This window comes from Hippopotamus amphibius, chromosome 4, assembly GCF_030028045.1.
Source record: "Hippopotamus amphibius kiboko isolate mHipAmp2 chromosome 4, mHipAmp2.hap2, whole genome shotgun sequence".
Lineage (NCBI taxonomy): Eukaryota > Metazoa > Chordata > Mammalia > Artiodactyla > Hippopotamidae > Hippopotamus > Hippopotamus amphibius.
The window spans coordinates 50,781,012-50,803,941 of record NC_080189.1 but is presented as its reverse complement, the minus strand read 5'-3'; the positions used below and the strand labels follow the sequence as shown (position 1 = coordinate 50,803,941).

Below are 22,930 nucleotides of genomic sequence, written 5' to 3'. Positions count from 1 at the left end.
AACCTGGGAGGATCTGGTGAGGAGTTTTATAGCAACGGTTCAAGGGCAGAGTTGCTAATAAGGATCAGGATGTGTGCAGGGCCTGCACTCCTTTAATCTGGCCTCAGGTGGTCTCCTCTCTTGTCTCTGCATCCTCTCCCTTCCCTGATTGGCAACTATTTGAATTTGCCTTTTGGAACTCAGGGAAAGTCTTGGAGGCTGGAGTCTAATCCTTACAAACAAGAAAAACGAGTGACCGAGAAAGGCTTCTGTGCCCAGGAGCCCCCCAGGGTCCTGCTCGGTTTCATATAAAGGCTACTTTAGGATTTTAAGTCGAGAGTTTGGACACAAGAATGAAAAGCAGAAGATCATTTCACCAAGATCTCACAAAGATAAAATGTATGGGTCTTGGACCTGAGTGGATCAGGGGAAGGCAATCGGTCAAAGGTAGTGCCAAAGGTAGCAGGTTTGGGGTGTTAACTGAGAGAACAGTAGTCAACAAACAAATAAGGAAGGGTGGGTAGATGGATCATAAGTCTAAACCTTTCTACCTTACAAATAGGTAAGCAGGCTGAAAACTTTTTTCTAGCCGGTTTTGGGGAGGGATGCCTAAGAGAGGTATTTTGAAAAAACGTATTAGATTAATCATGATGAAATAAAAATTCATATTCTGAGGCAAGTTAAGAAAAATTTAAATGTAAAAAATTTTGTCTGCCCTTTGGCCTCATCTCTCGCCGCTCTCTGTGCATTGCGTATCTGCATTATGCATCGACCAGACCTACCTGCCGGCAGAAATGCCTGCTCAGTCATAAAGAACAACATTCTCCTGGCATCAACAAGACAGCTCAGGAACGATAACATTCCTTCTTGATTTTGTAAGGCGTCACAATGACCCACCACTTTGTACCTGCAGATCCAGACTGTGCAAACTATGTCATTTAATAGACAGCCCCGTGTCTCAAAAACCTATATAATTGTGCTTTGACCTCTAATGGGCGGAAAAGTTCTCTGAGCTTTCTGAGAGGCTGTTTCCAGGTTATAATTCTCGATTTGGCACAAATAAAATTTTCCATTTCTTTCTTAGATTGACTGATTTTTCATCAACAATAGTCAAGAGTGATTATTTTTATTCACATTAATTTGTATGACTTCATACTATTTTTTTTAATTTTTTAAATTTTTTTATTTTTTTAATTTTTATTTATTTTTTATTATTTTTTGGGGGGTACACCAAGTTCAATCATCTGTTTTTATACACATATCCCCATATTCCCTCCCTCCCTCAACTCCCCCCCACCCTCCCTCGAGTCCCCCCCACCCTCCCCGTCCCAGTCCTCTGACTTCATGCTATTGAAAAAAAGATTATGATGTAAAATAAGAAATCAAAATCCAAATTATTTGTTTAAATTTTTTGCTCACATCCCATTATTTGTTGTTTGATGAATGATAAAATCATCTTTTGTCTGGTATGAGTATGTACCATGACAGTGTTTCTCAAGAAGGCAGGACCATTCATGTAAATTTAGAGTTTTGATCATATAGAATAACTATATAGTATAAATTAATTATAACTTCTGAATACCAAGTTTAGGCAACTTCCATTTTTACTGTCTGTGGATTTTGCAGTTTTCCCAGGAGGTGGACAAAGGACTCAGTGTCTTCTTATTGACTCAAGTTAGAGGCAGGGGACAAAGTTGGCTTTCCCTAATAGGTCTAACTAAGGGCACTCAACTTGGAGATGGAAGAGATTTGAGAAGAGGATCACATTATAATAACAGTTATAGGGACTTTTCTGGTGGTCCAGTGGCTAAGACTCTGCGCTCGCAATGCAGGGGGCCTGGGTTTGATCCCTGGTCAGGGAACTAAATCCCACATGCAAGCTGCAACTGACAGTTTGCATGCCACAACTAAGGAGCACACGTGCTGCAACTAAGGAGCCTGCCTGCTGCAACTAAGGAGCCTGCCTGCTGCAACTAAGACCCGGTGCAACCAAATAAATATTTTTAAAAACCCTGCTAATTGTTATAAAAAAATAACAATTATAATAACATTATAGTAATCAAGTTTATTGAGCACTAACGATGTATCTAGCACAGTTCAACAGCTTTATCAGATTCTTTCATGCAACCCCCATAACAACCCTATGAGGCTGGTTCTATTATTATCATCTCCTCTTTTCAGATGGTAAAATGAGGCCCACAAAGTTATTTTCTTAGAATCACATAGTGAGAGGTAGTAAAGCTGGGGTTTGAATCAGTTAACCTGACCCTAGGAGCCACTGTAGAGGCAGGATTGGGGCAGATAAGAGAATTTCTTCTTAAAAGCAATTTTATTGTGATTTTATTAGCGAGCTAGGATTTCTTAAGCACCAGAGAGTCCTAGTTTTTTTACCTTCCCACTGATAGTATAACAAAAAGTCACAACCCAAAAAACTTGATGGTCACTTTGCTCAGTCCTCTGCACTCAGGTTGCACATTACAACTCTTAAACTAGAAACACCACCGAGCAGCTACCTTGATGGAGTGGATTAAAATCTATTATTGTGTCATTCTGTTCTGAATTCTTTTCATATTCTTCCTTTCTGTTAGGGCCATAATTCTAACAGATATTTAAACGACCTCCTATAGACTCTCCAAAGGTTTTTTTGCTGCTCTGCCCACAGTTGTAAGGGTGTGATCTCGATGATAATAAATCCAGAAAGATTTTAATTTTGCAGAAGCTCTTAGGATCTTAGACACATACTGCATTTTGCTTTCCAGTCAATGCTTTTCTTCGTGGAGCATAGGGAAAAGAATTTGAAAAATACACTTAAATTTGATTTTCAGACGCGATCATGTTTACATTAGCTTCTGTGTTATAACGCATGCAGTTTTAGGAAATGAAATACAGGTGATTCAAGATTCAGCGATGCAACCTCAGGACCCAAGATAAGACACAACATTGTAGATTTAGAAGGTTTGTTATGTTAAACCAATTTGGGTGTGGAGGATAGACATTTGTATTTTCAAGTGGGCCTGGAATGGCCCTGAATGATCATCAGAGCTGGCTGTGTCTAATGGGAAAATTCGTGCTTAAATAATTAAATGTTAGGGTCCTGTTAAAAAAGAGACAATAGGCCCCAAATGGAGTCATTTAGGCTAAGCACTTATGCTGAGACATCACCAGACGGGGAACTTAGTACCTAGCTTACAGTTTCAGCCTCTCCCAGTAAAGGAATGCAGTCAATCTGCAATGAACTGGTCGGCACTGTTGAGGTGATCTCCCTAACAGACCCCATCTCCTCCTAGAGAAAAGTGATCTTGCCATGACCAATCTGCTTTTTGCTTTGATAATTTCCTTGTCTCACCCCCTTATGTCTGTAAAAGTCTTTCATTCTGTACAGCTCCTTGGAGCTCCTTCCTATCTGCTAGATTGGATGCTGCCCAATCATGAATCATTGAATAAAGCCAATAAAATTTCTAAAATTTACTCAGCGGATTTTTTTTTTAACGCTACCTTTATTATTCTGTCATGTAGTCACCCATTAGCGGTTTAAGTGGCTATTGCGGTTTTCCATGCAAGCAGGTCAGACGCAGCCCAAAGTGCCACTTGGAAAACGGTTTACTGATTCAGGCTCCTTGGCAGACCTCACTGATTTCCACCCAAAGTTCTCTTGTGAAAAATTTCAAGCATACGGAAAAGTTGAAAGAATTTTTCAGGAAACACCCATATGCCCACCACCTAGGTTCTATCATTGACAGTCTATCATTATCTACCATCCCTCTCCCCATTCATCAATCCTTCCCGTAACTAAGGGGGCCGGTGGTGGCGGTGGTGGTGGGAGGGGGGCGGCCAGCAAGCTCAGGGTGGCTTTCAAGCGGCGATTCCTCGCCTTAGCCTCAGGCTCTGCGTGCAGCCAAGCGGGGCTACCTCCTCCCTAGCTCCACTTCGCGGACGCGGGAGGCGGAAGGCGGCTCCCGGGCGCTCGGCGCCCCCCGGCGGCCGCACCGCTCTCCCCAGCCCCGGAGGCCGAGGGGCCGTCTCCAAGTCCGCGCCAGGGGGCGGGGCGGGACGGCGCGGGGCCGCACCTGGGCTGGGCGGTGCGGTGGCCGCGGAAGCCGGAGGCGGGCGCCGAGCGCGGGCGCGGGGCCGCTACGTGCGCGGGGAGCGCGGGGCTGCGCTCGCGTGCGCTCCTGGGCGCTCGCCGCCGCCGCCGCCGTGCCTTTGAGTCAGCAAACTCCATCGCCTGCCTGCCCGCTGGCCCGCCGCTCCTGCCGTGCCAGGCTCTGCCCGGAGGTGCCGCCCGTAAGTGACAGGAGACCTGCGGGAGAGGCCTCCCCCGCGCCGCCGGGATGGGAACCGCGGCTGGGGGCGAGCCGGCCGCCCTTTCTTTTCCTTTCCCGAGGCGTGGGGCCCTTCCCGCTGCTCCCAGGTGCCGCTCCCTGCGGGCTGGGGAGAGGCTTGGGTCTCCTGGGAGTGGAGCCGGTCGCTGCCTCCTTTCCTGCCGCGGAGGAGAAATTGGTCGGCTCGTTTGCCAGGGGAGGGCGAGGATCGGATCGATCCGGCTAAAAAGACACCCCGGGGAGAGGGTGGGGCAGAGGTGGAATCCTGGATGCCAGAAATGCTGAGGCACCTTACACCAGGCCGGGTTGGGGTGGGTATTTTTTAATTCACGAAAGGGTAGCTTTGAGTTTAGAAATTGGGAGCAGCGGTAGGCAGGGGGTTTCCGTGGGATTGTGGGATTGAGGGAAAAGGCCCGAGAGAAAATCCACGCTGACTGGTTACTGGGTCTGCTGCCTCGGGAACCAAACAGCCTGTTTTTCAGTTCTGATGCATCATACTTCTTTAAGATGGTCTGCGGGTGATTGAGGGGAATGGGCACGGGGACGTAAAGCCACATGCCCTGCTTGAAAGGAAGGACTTCTATTTCTGCAAGGCAGGTTTACGTGTAAGAATAATGGAATTAGAAATTTAGAGCAGGAAGGAGGCTTTCATATGGTCTCCTTCAAACCTTTCGTTTGAGGGACGGGGAAACTAAGGCCCCAGGGAGGGGAGTCATGCAGCTGGGTGGGAGCAGAGACAGGCCTAGCGGACTTCTGACTCCTGCTGCAGCGTTCTCCCCGCCTCTGAGGATGTGGGATGGGTGTAGGCTTGGAATACGTAAACTCCTTCTTCTACCCTGGGAGTGGGCTGGGTGAGTACAGCCACTGGGGAGAACTGACTGCTTCATCCTTGTACCAAGCTCAGCTGGGGCACCTCAGTCTGAGAATGGAGGTGAGTGAGGTGCTTCTGCTGCTTCTACCATCGCTTCAGTGATGACTAATGCTAAAGCCTTTTTTTTTTTTTTTTTTTTTTTAAGGCATGGAAGATTTAAGATTGACTAACAGGACTGTTTTGAATAAAGATACAAAATAAAATACATCCAGAATTAAATATATATAAGATGTAAAGTAAGGTGATCAGCACTGACCTGTATTTCACTGGATCACCCTGTTTCTCCAGCTGGTCTATTTCATTCTCATTTCTGAGCTGACTGTTTCACTAAGGAAGAAATTGGTGTTGAAAGAGTGGGGACTTGCTCAGGTGACACTGCTCCTCACCAGGGGTCTCTTGACTGACTGGCACTCTGCTTCTGCCCCCACCATAGTGGGCTGTGGTATGAACTTCCTCTTATTTTACTTAGGGAAAGGCCTCTTGGAGCTTGGTATCCGAAACAGAAATAAACACCTTCATTCTTTCCCACATAAAAGTTTGTTGTTTAAAGACTAATGTGTTCTACTACAGCATTTCTATTTGATTTTGGAGCATTCTTAATAATAGGTTTTCTCAGCCTTAGGGTCTCTTTCATTTTAGAAGGCTCAGTTTGTTAGTTCAGCTATTATGAGAAATGGCTTCTTTTTCCTCTTTTGGCGTCAGATCTGTGGTTTAACAACCGCTTGCGAGGGGTTTAGAATTGATTGAGACCAGCGTCCAGCCTTTGCAGTCTTCCATTTCTAAGTGGCAAAAGGAGGGCTTTTGGCCAAAGTCATGGTTGTTGACCTCCATGGAGAATACCCCACATTTTGGGCTGTTATCACCGACGTCTTTTTTTTTTCTCTTAGAATCTAGTAGGTATGAATCAGCTTTTATGTCCTCTAAGCCCTGTTGAAATTAAGAGGTTGTATGTGGTAATGGCTACAACTTCTGGTTTCAGACTCAGAGTTGAAATCTGGGGATAATCGTTTGATAGCTGAGGTACTATCAGCAGGGCAGTTAACTCTCTAAGTCTGATTTTTCCTTTATTCAGAGATTTAAAAAAGGTACTGATAATCCTTGCCTCCCAGAATTGTTCATAACAATAGCTGACATTTATTGAGCACTGATTAGGTGCTAGGCGCTGTGAAAAGAGTTTTTATGAGGCGGGCTCATTAATCCTTACAACAAACTTCTGAAGCAGATTCTGTTTACATCTGGGGGATGTAAGGAAAATGAGGCATCAAGATATTTATGGTTTCCCTAAACACTTTAGCTCACAATCTTAACCACGCAGCAAACGTGTCCCAGATTTCTAGAATATGGAATAGTTATTTAGGGCTTAGTCTGTGCCAGGCTCGGTTTCAAGTACCATATGTATATTAACCATCATTGAGATGGGTATTGTTTTTTCTCTCCCCTCCTTTTCTCTGTTCTTAATTTCTTCTTTTTTTTAAACAGAGGAAGCAAGGCACAGAGCCTAAGTCACACAATTAGTAAATAATGGAGCCAAGATTTGAGCTAGGCAGCTGGCTCTGGAATGGGTACTCTCCCTCAGCCACTCCTCTGTGAATGTAGGTAAAGGGCTTAGCCAGACCTCAATCAAGGGCAGCTCTTAATTGGCAGTTTCATTTATTTTTCTCTAAGTAGCCACTTCCTCCTCCCAGTCTCTGAGGAGGAGATGCTTTTAGTTCTGGAAATGATTCAATCTTGCTTAAGGTTTTGTGATTCTGCATACATTTCTGTTATTTTTAAAAAGCTTGTGGTAGGTCACAGTGATCTGGACCCTGGGAATACAGAGATAGGCTTTAGGGAGTCTGTGAACGACCTGAAAATATATGATTTCATACTTTTGTGCAAGAGTATATTATTCTGGGAGTGAGAATCCGCAGCTTACTTTGAACTCTTAAAGGGTCAGCCGTGGTAGAAAGAAAGGTTAGTGATAACTATTCTATTCCAATAATCTCATTTTACAAATGAGGCAGCTGAGGCCCAGTGGAGAGAGAGGATAGCTTAATCTGAACTATGCAGCTAATTAGAAGTAGAAAGGGGACTAAAACTCAAGTCTCCTGACTTTTAGTCTCAGATTCTTTCCATCACACCCCAGTATTTGCCTTTGGAATGAGTGGTGCCAGGTGAATAAAATATGAAATGCCCAAAAGACTCCCGACTCTCCCGCTAGGCTTCCCCAGTGTGAGAGAGACCAGCAAAGCCTCCTGGAAACACTATCAAAATACTCAGCCTTTGGCATGCCATCTTGTTAGCTGAACCACTCCACAATGAATTAGGATGGGAATCTACAGCACTGAAAGATATGAGTCAAGAGGGTAAAATTTGCCTGGGTAAGGAAAGAGTCAGAACATGCATTGGTTGAGGCACAAGGAGGCTATTTAGGCCTCTCGGTAGAATTGTCGCCTTGGAAAGGTTTTGCTGCGAGATTTGTAAATTCAAGCAAAATTCTACGAAGTCTGAGATTTCTGTGTAGGGTGTGAATCACTGGGAAGCCAGGCCACCTCTTAGCCAAAACTTGATGCTCCAGTGAGTAAATAGGACTGACAAGATCATGAGACTCCTATTAGTTTAGTCTGGCCCTTTAACTTAACTTTTACAAATTGATAAAGTTTTCCTAGGGAAATAGATTTGTACTAGTAGGCAATATATTTTGAAATGTATTGTTCAGCCAGACATCAAAATATGTTATGTAGGACCAGGAATAGGAAGTCCAGAATTGGTTGCATTGTAAAGATAGGAATTGAATGCGTGATTAAATTGACTGTGGTAATGTCTGTTGGGACAGTTGGCTGTCCAGTTGGGAAAAAATGAGATCTATGCCTCACACCATTCACAAAAGTAAATTCCACTTAGATTAAAGATTAAATGTCAACATCAAGATTGTAGATATTAATATATATATACATACATGAGATGGTTTGAAAAACTAACTTTGGAGTAGGAAAGACCTCACCAAGTTTAACAAAACTCAGACTCTAAAGGAAAATAGTGATCTAACTTCATGAAACATTTTACTTCTGTAAGGAAAAAGATACCATAAACAAAGTTAAGAGACAGACGATAAAGTACTTAAGTTGCAGTATACATAATAGACACGAACTCTTAGAAATCAATAGGAAAAAAATAACCAACAGAAATATGGGCAAAGACTGTTACTAGGCAATTCACATACGTATATAAAAATGCATAACCTCATTAATAATCGGATAAGTGTGGATTAAAAGCAACCATGGTGAAGGTGTGGGAAAACAGATTGTCACCATATACTTTTTTTTTTAATATTTATTTATTTGGCTGCATTGGGTCTTAGTTGCAGCATGTGGGATCTTTGTTGCTGCATGCAGGATCTTTAGTTGTGGCATGCAAACTCTTAGTTGTGGCATGTGGGATCTAGTTCCCTGACCAGGGATTGAACCCAGCCCCCCTGCATTGGGAGCTCAGAGTCTTAGCCACTAGACCACCAAGGAAGTCCCTTTTACCATATGCTTCTGTGGGGAGTATAAATGGTACAGCTTTTTGGAAAGGCACTTTGGCAGTATCTATAACGTTTAAAACTTTGCATACTTTCTGATTTATCAGTTCCTTTTCTAGGACTTTATCCCATAGAAATACTTGCCTCCTTGAACAAAGGATGAAATTGCTATAAATGAGCTGATATGGAGAATGTCTATTATACATGAAATAATGAAAGCAAAGTACAGAGTAGTAGGTATAGTATAATATCATTTTTTTGGGGGAAAAAATGTCTGTAAGGATATGCCCCTAATCGTAGACAGTGATTACCTTTGGGAAGTAGAATTAGAAAGGGGATGGTAGTATGGAGGATTTCATCAATAGATTCCTGTTTTTAAAAACTTCTAAATTTTGAAATGATTTTAACCTTACAGAACAATGACCAAAAGTAATAAATCTTTTATTCTTAAAAATAATGAGTATATGGTTACTGAAAATAAAAAGTAATTCTTAAGAATGCTTGTGAGGGACTTCCCTGGTGGTCCACTGGTTCAGACTCCCAGCTCCCAATGCAGGGGGCCTGGGTTTGATCCCTGGTGAAAGAACTAGATCCTCCATACTGCAACTAAAGATCTCGCATGCCTCACCAAAGATCCCGGAGCGGCAACTAAGACCTGGTGCAGCCAAATAAGAGTGTGTGTGTGTGTGTGTGTGTGTGTGTGTGTGTGTGTGTGTATATGTGAAAGGAAGACATAAAAAAAATGCTTGCAATAAAAACATGACATAAATGCCTGGCTAGGGGCTGGTCTGCCTGTGTGCGGAGGACCCAGTCCTCTGGATTTCCAGGCAAGTATCTCAGCTGCCCTTCCAAAAATATGCCCCAGCCTCCGCTCCTGAAGGCAGGAGTTGTATGTAGGAAGGAAGTTGCTTAGTTCAGAAGTATATTTGCCCTAGATTTTGTGGTCTTTAAGCATTTAAAAAAATATCAGCGTTCATCTCTCAATGTAGTTTCTGTTACCTGGGTATAGCACAAAACTAGTTCTGTTACCCTTTCATTGGTATTTTCTCAGCATCCCCCTCCATCCCCACCCCAGCAAATGTCTAACCTGGGCTTTCTGACTTCGAGAGTTATTTCCACCCATGTAGTTAAAAACTGCACTGAAGAAATATATTCTCTTGAGAACATATTCTCCTGCAGAGGAAAATATGAGGGAAGTATATTCCCACTCAACAAAGCTGGCTTATTAATGGTGGAAATTATAATAAACTACATATGTAGATGTCATTGATGTCCGTGCCCCCTCCCCTTCCCCCGCCCCCTGACAGCCTAGATACCCTTAGGAAGATAAGAAGGGGAAGTCTTGAACCCCTTTCAGATTCAGACTGGAAATTCCTAATTAAATTCCTAATAGCTGGTACCCTCCTTTAGGGAGCGCTAGATTCCTGGAGATGGAAGAACAGAAAAAGAGAAGGGGGGAGGGGAATAAAAGGGGGCACCAGAGGACAAGACAGACTTCACCTAGGACCAGTCCTGTGTCCAGGCATGTGATAAAGCTTTCTGACTTGTCTCCAGGAAAAAATTTTATATGTTTGGCACGATGACATGTTTTAGGAAAGAGATGGGGACCGACACCTATGCAGAATTCACCACGTACCATGCATGGCCACAGGCACTTTGATTTATATTATGTCATTGACTCCTGTGAAATAGGAGTTATTACAGTCATTTTCTGCTGTTCAGAAATGTTTCATGACTTGAGCAAGCGGCGAAGGCAGGAATCGAACCCACAGCTGCTTCCGTGCCTGATTTTTATTTTTCTTCAGTGCTCTGTTTTAAAATTCCCACCGTTGTGTTTGCTTTTAGGGCCAAGGTGGCATTCTCTCTGACAAAATGATTACGGGAAAATTTTGAAAGCCATGCTGGGTGCATTATTAGCTAGAGGACTTTGAGGTTTCCATTTCTGATCCTCAGACATTCTCCATGCAGATTATAAAAGGCCGTAATTTGGGGGCTGGGTTATCATAAAGTTTTTCAGTGACATCGTAGGCAGCCAGGGCTTCGTCCTGATTAGTTACGAACTGTGACGTAGATTTAACACTTCAGAACATTTTAGCTTTGAAATCAGTGATGCAGAGTTATTTTCTTCTTCTTTTTCCCACCCTCCTTTCCCATTTTCCTTTTTTTTTCTTCTTTGCTCCTTTTTATGCTTCTCTGATTCCATTGAGGCCCCTGTAGCATTTGGCCAAAGTCCCCTGGGCATCAGAGAAAAACATGGAAGGACATAACTCAAGCCTCAGGAACCCAGAACCTTATAGGGCCATCCTCAGTGTGCGCACCTGTCCCCGCTGAACCACGCAAGATGGGGTGGATGTCCCTTCAGTCTTTTCAGTGCATTCTTCTGGTGTTTAGATGTTAAGTAGTAAAATCAGACTATCTTTAACTAGTTTTGGAAAAGAAAGACACGTTCTCTTTTAACCTAGGTGTCATAGGGAACCATTTAATCTTGGCGAGAACCCACGAGCCCACGGCCCAGGGAATTTCAGAGGCCTCCCAGGTTTTCTGCTAATTCCCTGGGCTGTGGGTCAGGGGAGGGCTCACATGTTCTTCCTGGTTTACCTTGGTGACAGCCCTGACATGTTGATGGAGAAAATCTTCCCTGATGGAGAAATCCCCCCCCCCCCCCCACGTGATTTGCTGGCTTAGAAGACCTTATAGGTTAGTGGAGCAGTTACCTTGTGGGGCTCCTGACCTTCCGCCGTCTCCTGCATCCCTCTCTTGGCCTTTCAGCTCTGCCCCTCACCCCTCCCTTTCCCATGAGCTCCAGGGTCTTTTCTCTTTATTTTTATGACAATAGATGCCCCCCAGTTCCTCTCAGACTTACAAACCTGAACGGTTCAAAGTGCAGAATGGAGCAAGGGGCATTGTATACAGGGAACCTATGCTCCTTAGAAATTATAAGCGGAACACACAGGAAGAAGGTTCCTATTACTGAAAACTATCCTCCCCTTTCTCCCTGACACAGAGGCTCTGCTTACTGTAGAATGGCATTTGGGAGAGCTGAGGAGAAGGCACGTGTTCCCACAGCCCTGGGTTCTGGTGCCTCAGAGTAGGAGTCGTGGAGCCTTTCTGTCGGCTATCTCTGAGTGATCAGACCCCGAGAATCAGGGCTCCTTCTGCCCAGGTGCACATGAAAATTCCTACACCAGGAAATAAACTTAACCTTTTACAGGGAGGCGTAGACCAGATACTGCTCATTTCCCTGACGATTTGGAAACCTTGAAAAAAATGTGACCTCTGTTTTGAGAACTTTGCCAAACTGAGTCTATTCACAGATACAAGTCAGATGCCTTGGATAAGTCAGTGCTTTGGGCAGATAGTTTAAGGAATGATAACTTTGGCATTTTCCCCACTTTTAAAAGGACTTTCTCTATGTCTTATCTCAGGCTTCGTGGGTCAAGGCCAGGCGTTGGACACCCATGGGGAAGCATGTGCCACAGGGAATGTCCAGAGTGTGCGCTCCACTGCATAGGCTGTGTCAGAGCATATAGACTTAAAATATTCTGCTCCTGTAAATATTACTGTCCCATCTGACAAATCAGATACTTGAAGGGGACATTTTAAAAAAGGCATGGGTACTCTGTGATCATCAGGAAAAGACCTAAGCATTTCCCCATTCAGGGGTCTTGGAAAAATTGAGACAATAATGAGCAGTGACAGTAGCTGACACAGTGAGCTCCAGGCATGTACCTCCACATTTGCTCATGTGATCTCTACAGTGGATCCATGAAGCAGGCTGTTATCCCATTTTACAGATGAGGAAACTGAGGCACAGAGATGTGAACCAATTTCCCTGGGCAAGGGGCAGAATAAGAATCCACAGCCAGGCTTTTTTGGCGTTCATGTGCCCTTCCTGCCTGTTAGGGGGACACTCCTTGCTCAAGAGTGAAATCTCCCTTCTTGCTGGTCTCTCAGATGACTTGCCAGTTCTTCCTATCTGGACTGACGTCACTTTGGGCAGAGTTGAACTTGACCAGTAGATCACAACCCCTGGTGCTGCTGTCTTCCCGTTTAATTGAACTTGCCTCACCAGTGACAGTTCTTTGCGACAGAGGTGGTGAGCTTATTTCCAGTATGTTGCAATGATTGTCCTTTTTGAAAGAGAATTAATCACTCAGTTTAAAAGAGGAACATTTAATGCTGACTTTTGTCCCCAGTTTGCATGCCTGTACTGTTTTCTTATCTCAGCCCCAAACTGCTCCAGGTGCCTGAAGACTGCTCTGTGTGGATGTCTATCATTATCCTAGTTTGTTCCCCACTGAGCTAATCTTCTTTCTCTCTTACCTCTAAAAACAGACCTCCTTTCCAACTTCCACATTCTGCCTGTGACCCAAGTCTCCTTCCAGTCACCTGGCTGGTGAGTCACCCTTGACTCTCTTTCTCCCATCATGCTTTGTCTTCAAGTAATTCTTGTTATGTACATCTTTTAAAATAAACTTGATTTTTTTTTTTGACCGCGCGGCTTTCCAAGCCTTAGTTCCCTGACCAAGGATTTAACTGGGGCCCCCTGCAGTGGAAGCACAGAGCTCTAACCACTGCACCACCAGGGAAGTCCCTAAGAGACTTGATTTTTAAGAGTAGTTTTAGGTTCACAGCAAAACTGAGGGAAAGTACACAGAGATCCTACGTCCTACCTGCCTCCCCTCTCCTGTTATCAGCCTCGGCATCAGACTGGTACGTATGTCATTACAATCAATGAAGCTGTATTGACACATCGTCACCCAAAGTCCACACTTTACACTGAGGTTCATTTAACTCATAGTGTTGTACACTCTGGGTTTTGACAAGTGTATAATGTGTCCACCATTATAATATCACACAGAATGATTTCACTGCCCCCAAATCCTCTGGGCCCTGCTTCTTGTTATTTTCAAATGTGCTTGGCTATCAACTCCCGCCCCCCGCCAGCCACCTTGAGTTCATCATCTCTCCTGCTGGCTGGGGCATTCCAGTTGCCCTCTGATGAAGTTCACAGCCTGTGAATCCATCCTCCACCCCATCCCCAGATGAGTCATCACCATCATGGCAGGCTTCCACGTACTATATCCCTGCCTTCTAACAGAAGTTAGCATTCCCCCTCTCATCATTCAGGACTTCCCCATCCTAGGATGCCCACTGAAGCTCTTCCAGACTTACCTTCTTGTGATATTCTGCCAACACAGGACTTCCACTCCTGGTTGACTGGATTCCTAGGGACTGAACCCATGCTCCCTGCAGTGGAAGCACAGAGTCCTAACCACTGGACTACCAGGGAATTCCCAAGTGGTGCTGCTTCTTAATCGCCCCACACTGGTCCGGTTTTCTCTGCTTGTCCTAATGCAAGCATCGAGGCCTTGTCAAGTCCTACGTTCTTCGTGAAGCTTCTCCCTCTCCACTCTCCTCCTTCCTTTAACCCTGGTACCAGTGCTGTTTCTTTTGGCACAACCAGTGAACTTTGCATTACAAGTGAACTGTTTCATATCTGTGTCTGGACATCTTTAGGTCTCAGAACTCAGGGAATACTGTGACAACCTTTAAAAACATAGCCCTCGCCAGGACCAAACCGAGAACCATCACACAGGGGGCTCTCAGTGATTGCTCATTGAATTGGATTGTTGTTGTCCTCTAGTTATTCTTGGGGGGGGGGTCCTCCTTTTATAGCTAATGACCCTAAAGAGGTCTCTCATATGACGACACTACACGTCTCTCAATATTACCTTCTTTCTGAGGGTGAAAAAGTCATTTTCAGATGTGTGGTTGTTGGCTTTCCCAGTTCTTGTACAGACAGCTCTGCCCCCAACCTCACATCCCTAAAGCATTTGAGACATTAATAACTCAATTTATTGGTTGGTATTCTGCACTCATTGCTACCTTTTAAGCATTTATTTCTAAGCACATAGCTTGGATGCTATGTTAGATTGGGGGGGGGCGTTCCATGTGGTAAGAGGGCTTTCCTGAATTTGGCTAGCTGGGTTTGGATCCTGGCTCCCTCACTTACTAGCTGCGTGACTTCAGACACTGTTTCCTTATCTGTAAAATTGGGGTAATAAGACTTGCCTGTGGGGCTGTCTTGAGGATGAGATGAGATCATTCTTTGCACAGTGTCTGGCCCCATAGTTAACAATCGGTTATTTTTCGTTGGGTTGCTGTTTTTGATTATGAATGGTGTGACTTTAACATCATTCTCCAGTCTCATCCTCCACAGTCCAGTGGAGTTAGGTCAGGAGGAAAGAGAGAAAACCACAGAGGAAGGCATGTGGCCTTCAAGACATTCCACCATGGGCTGTTGCTGGCTAAATGCTTTCTTTTCTGCCAACATGAATGAGTAACCATGAGCAGAGGTGGGTCGACGGGAGGTGCCAGGCACATTGTTCTATGTCCATCCTCCCAGCCCACGTGGTTAGGCTGCTTAGAAACTTGATGATGATGCAGAAATGGAGAGAATTAGCTGGGACTAATTCAATCAAATTTAATTGACCCATTTTTTTATTGGGCACTTACTATATGCCAGGCACTCTGCTCAGTGCTAGGGTTATAAAACATGAATGATTTGGACAGGGTCCCAGCCCTCATGGGACTTTTGAGAGGACAGGCAATAAACAAGAAGATAAATTAATAGATGATAATAGTACAGATTGTGATACAGTCTAAGGAAAAAATAAAAGGCTAGAGCATTACTGTAGGAATTTGCTTTAGTGGAGGATCAGGTAAGGCTTCTTTGAGGAGGTGGCATTTAAACCAAGACCTGCAGGATGGGAAGGAGCCGCCTTGGTGGATTGGGCAGGGGAGTTGGTACAGGGATGTCAGAGGGAACAAGGAGCACGAGGGGTCTGAGGGGGTAGTTTCAGAACTGACCTGGTTAGGACAACTGGACACTGTGATGGTGCAGAGGAGTTGGGGTTGGTTGGAGAACCAAAGGGGTGTGGTGTATAGGGATTGTGCAGATACAGACCCTGTCCTCTAGACAGTGATTTTCAGAAATTTTCTACCATCAACACGCTTGAAGGAGCATGCAGTGTGCTCCTGGGGTGGCACTGTTAGGGGCTGGGTGATGGGGAAGGCTGGGGTATGTGTGATTTGAAAAAAGCCCTCCATAATTTAAATATAACTCACCTTCTCCCCCTCCTCAAATTGAGAAGCACTGCTCTTGATGACCCACTCAGAAGCCTTGGGATCTGCGGACTTTTACATCTCCTACTTTTCAGTTAAAATTTGCAGGGTTATTTAGGCACACTGTAGGAACACGGAATTCTGTCTGTTGCTGAGAACATTGGCACGGGCATTTGAGGATGTCACTGTTTAATTGGATCACTGTGTGGCCCATTTAAAGAAATAAATACTGTTTTTTGAATAGAAAAGTTAATCACATTCTTTTGAGGTTATTTAGAAATGCCTTTGGAGATGTCCTTTAAGATTTTAATGCGTATGGACGTTGTCCTTTTATGAAGAGAGGCAGTGGAGCAGAGAGGAGAGAACAGCTTCAGGAGTCCTCAGTGTGAGTCTGGACCACTGTGTGGCTTTGGGTGCTTATTTAACCTCTCTGGGTATTGGCTTGAGAGATTATCTTCCTTAAAATAAGACAGATAAGTCCTGTGCTGCCTATCTCACTGATTGTCATGGGACAGTGTTTTATAAACTGCAGAGTATCAGAAAATAAAAGTTACTTTGTAAAAATTAAAATTTGTTTGCATATGTTATGGCCAATAGCACATTATAGCCAGGATGTAATCCATGACCATAGAAGATAAGAGGAGCATATTTTTATAACTTTGCAGTGCTTGTGGGTTTTCTAAGTATGGTGCAAAACTTCGAAGCCATAAGGAAAAGATTGGTAACATTCATTACCTAAAAACAGTGGGCATAACAACACCCCTGTAAGCAAAACAAAAGACAGATTACAAAATGGAAAAATATATTTGCACTTCATGTCATGCATTAAGGATTAATTTCCCTAATATGTAAAGAATTATAAATCAGTAAGGAAAAGAACAGAACTCTATAGGAAAATGGTCAAGAGAGATGAACAAACAATCCACATAAACTATATTAGTGGCTCCTAAACACAGGAAGAATTCTTGACCTCACACATAATTTTAAAAATACCAATTGAAGTGCATTGAAATATACTACATTTCATTTATCTGGGGTTGGCAAAAATAAAAAATTTTGATAACCGTCCATGTTGGGGAGGATGTGGGAAAACAGAACTCATGCATACACACTTGGCGAATGTGTATTAGTTCCCTGCAGAGGGCTTCTTGCCAATATCTGTCAGAGCTAATAATTCACATGGCCTTGCTTGACTCAGACATTCCACGTATAGAAATTTATCCTTCAGTCAAATTCACAGGTATTCACTGAGCACTGTTTCTAACAGCAAAAGAGTATCTCTCAGTGGGGGCTGGCGAAATGAATTATGCTCTGGCTGCACAGTGGAGTGGTACACAGAGAGAACCAGGGTGCTCTGTGGGTAGCTGTGGAGCCGTCTGTGCTGTTAAGCAAAGAGTGAGGCATGGGAAGGACTGTAGGTGATGCTACCATTTACAGAAAGCGGGGGCAGGTAATAAATAGGAATATATTCTACTTGCAGATGCATAAAGTTTCCCTGGAAGGACAGCAAAAATGACTAAGAGGCAAAAGAGAGAGAGGGAGGATGTTTATTCTTGACTCTTGCATTTTTTTACATTTTTGAAACAAATGTTTTAAAAAACAAAAGTAAAATACAAAGCAAAAACCAGAAAAGAGTGATTAAGGGGGGATTGAACCAAATGCAGTAGATTCTTTAGCATTGTGTCTGAGCCCCAGATTATCACACATCTTTATGTGTCCACCATGTACTATCATTGTTTGGGGGTACTCCTTCAAAGAGTTCTCAGTTGACTTGGGGGCACAGAACTAGTGTCCACCTCAATCAGAGGCCAAGGGAAGGACCACATGATCAAGCCTTCAGGAATGGTGCAGCTGAAGTATGGTGGGAACCACTGTGTTTAAGGTTTATGTACAAAGATTGTGGTAGGTAGAATAATGGAGTCCAAAGATGTTCATGTCCTAGTGCCTGGAACCTGTGAATCTTTTTCCTTGCATGGCAACAGGGACTTTGCAGATGTACTTAATTAAGTTAAGGACCTTGATTAATGGGGAGGTTATCCTGGGTTATCCAGGTGAGCCCAATCTGATCACGTGAGTCCTTAAAAGCAGAGAACCTTTCTGGCTGTGTTTAGAGGGAGATGTGACCGCGGAAGAAGGGTCACAGAGATGATATGTTGCTGGCTTTGAAGATGGAGGAAGGGACCATGAGCCAAGCCTCTGGAACCCGGAAAAGGCCAGGAAACAGATTCTCCCCTAGAGCTAGCTAAAGAAACACAACCCTCCATAAGCCTGGATTTTAACTTAAAGGGATTTGTGTTGGATTTCTGATCTACAAAACTGTCAGATCATAAATTTGTGTGGGTTCAAGCCTCTAAGTTGATGGCAATTTGTTACAGCAGCAACAGGAAACTAATACAAAGATGATGTACAGATACCCCAAAGCTTTACTCATGGACTTTCTAATCTAGGAGGGGAGAGAAGACAAGCACCTAGCCAGTCCTCATGCCCAGCCGGTGTGGAAAGTGGCATGGAAATTTGCAAGAGGCTGTCCATGATGGGTTAGGGGAGGTCTGGGGAAGAGGTGGCAGTCCAAGTTGTGCTGTGAGGGGCACTACAGCTCCCTGGTTGGGAGCAGGGACTCTGGTACTGCCTGTGGCTCTGCCTCCTGCTAGCTATGGGGCCTTGAGACCATCACGTAATCTCTCTGTGGCTCAGTTTTCTAATCTGTAAAGTGGGGACACTAATAATGCCTCCTGAAGGGGCTGTTGCGTAAAGGAAAGGAGTGGACGTATGTAAAGTGCTTGGAGTAGTTCCTGGCCTCCCTCAGGGCTGTGGGAATGTTTGCAGTTGATGTTTTGCCCTAATGGGTGGGTTACATGGGGACAGGCAGAAAGAGGAGGGGGAGCCTCCAGCGACAGCAGGCCTCCTGCTGGGGAGGGGAAGAGGGGGGCTGTCACCTCAGTGGTGGGAGCACTGGTGAGGAAGGGTTAGAAATTGAGGCTGTTAAGGAGCATGGAACCAGATGAGGATGGTCTTGGAAGCTGGGCTGAGGCTTGTCCACTTGGTGCCCGAGGGGGTTCAGCAGGTAGGGTGACAATGAGTGCAGTTAGGGCGCTGGTCGGGTTTCTTTAATTGGGGAGGCGGGCTTAGTTTCTGAGCCCTGACTCCATGATCTTCTTCCCCCTCCCCTTGTCTTCTCTATATCCTTACCCTGAGTGGCCTGACCTCTAACCAAGATGATCACATCTCATCCCTATCTCTGCCCCCCGGGGCCACCCTGGAGGTATGTCTGGATCAGGGGCCACCACCTGGTACCTGGTACTAGACCATAGGGCTCTGTCTCTCTAGAAAGAGAACACTCTGGTGTCTGTCATGGCTCTCCTGTGTGGACACGTGTGGTTACCTGCTTCTTCAAAGCCAGTTTCCTGCCTCTGCTGTGTCCCCACAGAGAGAGGAGCAGAAACCCCAACTGTGTGGCTTTGGCAGGTCCCCAGGGGCTGATGGCTGGGCCTGCCGTGTTGTCTTTCAGAAGCTGGCTCCCTTCTGGCCTTGGCCATTTCAGACTGGGGCCTCTCAGCACATAGAGCTGCTTCTTGAGCAGATGAGCCACCAGCCTCTTTGGGGCTCTTGGAGAGAATGACCCTGGGGGAGGGGCGCTTTAAGCAGACATGGGAATCTGGATTTCCCAGACCCAGGGCCTCTTCCCTGTGTGTTCTTGCTCTGCTTTTTGGAAACCCTCTTCCCTCACAGCTGCTCCAGTTCCTCTTGCTGACTCCGGGCTGCCCAGGGCCTCTCAGGGATCTGTCCCTGAAATAGGGGACCGACCTAGTGGCAGGTGCTGTGCCAAGCAACCAGTAGCAAGTAGCGATGAGACAGACACAGTGCCTGCCCTGCTCTTGTGGGGACAGGTAACTAACAGGAAATAAAAGCATACATGATGTTGGCTTGTAGGTACGTGGTAACGCCTGTGACAAGGCCGAGTTGTGATTTGAAATGGTGGCCTTTAGTTGACCAGGACTGAGGCCTCCCTGTGAAGCAGCGGCCTGGGTTGGGGGTGTCCTTGGTCCTGGCGGTGGTGGGGAGACGGCTGTGCTTTTCCTTCCCCTCAGCCGGTTTCCCCACCTGGGGCACAAGATATCACGTGGTTTCTGGGTGAGTCCTGTGCGACCTGTGTGGGAAGTGCCTGGTTTAGTACTGGACAGCGGCAAGACCATCTATAAGGGTTCCCTTCCTCTGCCAGGGCCGACAGGTGAGCCTGGCGGCTGTGCTCCCTGGACGTGGGGGCTGCTTCCCAGGCCCGTGCACGGGCAGGGGGCGAGGGGCTCAGCTTTGGCAGCAGATGGCAGAAGCTTTGGGGCACTGTCAACTTTATATCAGAGCTGCCAGGAGGAGTAAGTGGAGATTTAGGCCCAGGGTGACGAGGCCGTTTGAGTTGCTCAGAGTGATGTTTGTTGGAAACTCAGGAAGCCTGTGGTCATGCATGGGTCTGGCTGTGGATTTGCTTCGTTCAAAGCGTGGCCTCCGCGTCATTCTGCAAACCGCCCCATGAGGCTCGTGCAGGGCCCGTGAGATCACGATTGTAGTGTCACATCCCTTCCTCTGCCTTTGTCACGTTCCAGCTGAGGCAGTGGACTCGGAGTGACTGTTCGCCCCTGGGCGGGGGAGCTGACTCGGGGCAGAGCCTCCTGGCCTTCTTCCCCGCACCGCGCTCCCTCTCTCAGGAAAGAACCGAGGGGTCACATGACACAAAAACGTGACGTTAGCTGAGAAAAGGAGAGAGAAGCTAGGCTGTGTGTGTGTGCACGCGCGCGCACGCGTGCGCGCAGAAGAGGCGTGAAGGGGCGTCTGTGTCCACAGCATTTTAGGGATATTGGTGTTTCCCTCAGTCCTTCGTGAAGGGCTCACTAGAAAACCACTTAGCAGATACCTGATCATTAAAAAAAATGTTGTATTTTATGGTGGTGAGAACATTGGACATGAGATCTACCCTCTTGGTAAAATTTTAAGTGAACAATGCAGCGCTGTTAACGATAGGTACAAGGTAGTACAGCGGGTCTCTAGAATGTATGCATCCAGCAGATACCTGATCTCATTAGAACCTGAAAATGGAATTCTTTCCTCCCCGAGGCTATGGTTTCACTCACTGGAGGCATTTTTCTTGGTCAGGAGGTTGCTTAACTGGGCTTTTCCAGATTGTTTTGCTTGTCTGGTGGGACTTGCTATATCTATAACTCTCTGAAAAGAATTTGCAGAGGAATGATATACCTATTAAAAGGGACAAATAGTTTAGGCCTTATGTGAATTTGGGGCTCTGCCAAACCAATGTGGCTACGTTTGTTATTTTCCTTTTTCTCCTGAACATTCACGTGACAAAACCCCACCTCCTGCTTGTCTCCACTTTCTCTCTCCTAAGTTCGTTGTTCACTTATGGCTTAAAAATAAAAACATTATGAAATCGAGCCTGTCATTGACTGATAATCAAATCCTGAGACCCTAAGAACCTCACTTTTTGATAGGCAACAAATACAGTTTTCTTTTTCCTTTTTTTTTTTTTTAATCTTTTTAGACTGAAATAGCTTGCCTGTGGATGTGTTTTCAAAGGATAGTCCATTCTCATAAAGGCCTTAATGCTGCTTCTGATTTAATATTTTTATATTAGGAGTGAGTATAATGTGGGATGGTGCTATATGACTTGCTTAAAATATAGTGTTGTGAAACCCTTGGGCTTTTCCTTATGACAGTGACTTGTGAAGAAGTGCTGAGATTTGATAACTGTTTTTGCTGTGTATATAGCTTCCTTTATTTCAGTTGCTTTCAGTTTCATAATTGAGTGTTAGGAACCTAGCCTGTGAATGGCATGTGATTCTGCTTAAAATATTTTAAGAAAAAAGATATTCGAGGAAGGGACTAGGAAGCAGATTAAAATAGCAGGAGAAGTAATCAAAACAGAAATAAGCCATATACAGTGAAAAGAGTCAGCAAAATGAATCAGAAAAGCAATTTACTGTTAATAATGTATTAATTTGATTGATGAAGAGTCCATACCTCGCACTGCCCGACTTCAAATGCGAAGATGCTGCTGTGTCTGTCTCACCATTGTGAGGCTTTTGTCCCTGAGATCCTCTTCTTATTCTGAAAAAGACCTCTGCCTTGGCGTTATCTTGCTCCTCCAAGTGGGCAGCTGGCGTTGTGGTGCCTGCACACTGATGAACACTGGGCTGCCTGTGCTTCCTTAGTGAGGTACCCAAGTGGCTGGGTGATTTCTGCGCACTGTTTTTACTCTTTTATTTGTTCAGTCAGTGTAAATGTGTGCAGAGAACCCATTAAGTGCCTGGTACTGTGATAGAGGCCAGAGATCCTAAATAAAGAACAGTGAGAACTGTGCTGTCCCTGAGCCCACAGTTTGGTGGGGATATGGACATTAATTCAATACTTAAATGCATAAGGGTAAGAATATCGCTGAGATCAGAACGACAGAGGAAGACCATGGGGCAGGGGAAGTGTAACGAGGGGGATTTAACTCCGATGGAGGGAGTTAGGGCAGGCTCCCCTGAGTTAGTGAGATTGGAACCGAGATCTGAAAAGTGAGTAGCAGTTATCTAGTGACAGATGGGTTTGAATTCCAGCATTGCCCGTGAGCGGGTTGGTGACCTTGTGGTGGTGACCTTGAGCAAGTTATTTCCCTTCTCTAAACCTTAGTGTCTTCATCTGTGAAGTGGATGTTTGTGAGTATTAAATGAGACAGTACACAGAATATGCTCAGCATGTTGCCAACATAGAGTTGACGCTTGTAAATGGTAGCTGTTTTTATTACTGTCTGTGCTTTCTGTTCATTTTGCTGGAAACTTTGAAAAGACACTTAAATCTTCCCTTGTTCTGGTTAGCAGGAGCCACTAAATAACTGAGAATAGTTAAACTGGAAAATGGAAGCTAAAGGGAGATTTAATGATGGTCTTCAAATAGGCCGAGTATCCTCAACATCTAAGATGTGGGAAAGGCTCTTATAGAGCCTTTGGTGTGAAGTCACAGTCAGGATGGGGCTGCCTTGGAAGCAGCTGGAATATACTAGGATTTTAAGATACAAGTATTATTAGATCACATCTCCTGCATTTCTCATGGCAGTCAATCATACATAGCTAGGCTGATGTA

General features: G+C 45.0%; 1 protein-coding gene across 1 annotated transcript in view; it reads left to right on the top strand.

Annotated features, from left to right (window-relative positions):
* Positions 1-4,021: 4,021 nt before the first annotated feature.
* SNX10 (sorting nexin 10) overlaps positions 4,022-22,930 on the top strand; it is a 68,471-nt gene continuing 49,562 nt past the window's right edge. Inside the window, exon 1 of the mRNA XM_057732032.1 lies at positions 4,022-4,263. The gene's annotated coding sequence lies outside the window, so the exon portion shown is untranslated. The remainder of the gene's footprint in view (positions 4,264-22,930) is intronic.